The sequence below is a fragment of the Nematolebias whitei genome, chromosome 4, assembly GCF_014905685.2.
Source record: "Nematolebias whitei isolate Nwh7 chromosome 4, NemWhi1, whole genome shotgun sequence".
Taxonomy (NCBI): domain Eukaryota; kingdom Metazoa; phylum Chordata; class Actinopteri; order Cyprinodontiformes; family Rivulidae; genus Nematolebias; species Nematolebias whitei.
Window position 1 is genome coordinate 35526910 of NC_056501.1, and position 233 is coordinate 35527142.

The following is a 233-nucleotide window of genomic DNA, read 5'->3' on the forward strand; positions in this document are numbered from 1 at the left end:
TTAGGCTACCGTACTATATATAGTGAGAGAGAGTAATAGACAGACAGACTTACTCTTAGTCGCAGAAGATCTAGCTTGTTTTCAAAAGAGCAGATGTTGCCCAGGAACAGAGATGGAATTGGCAGTCTGTTAGCAGTAGCCTTCAGTCTCGCTAATACTCTGCCTCGTTTTCCTCTTGTCTGTGCCTGCATGCATCACTTCCTTTTTCTTTTAGCGCTGGTCCCCCCAGACTG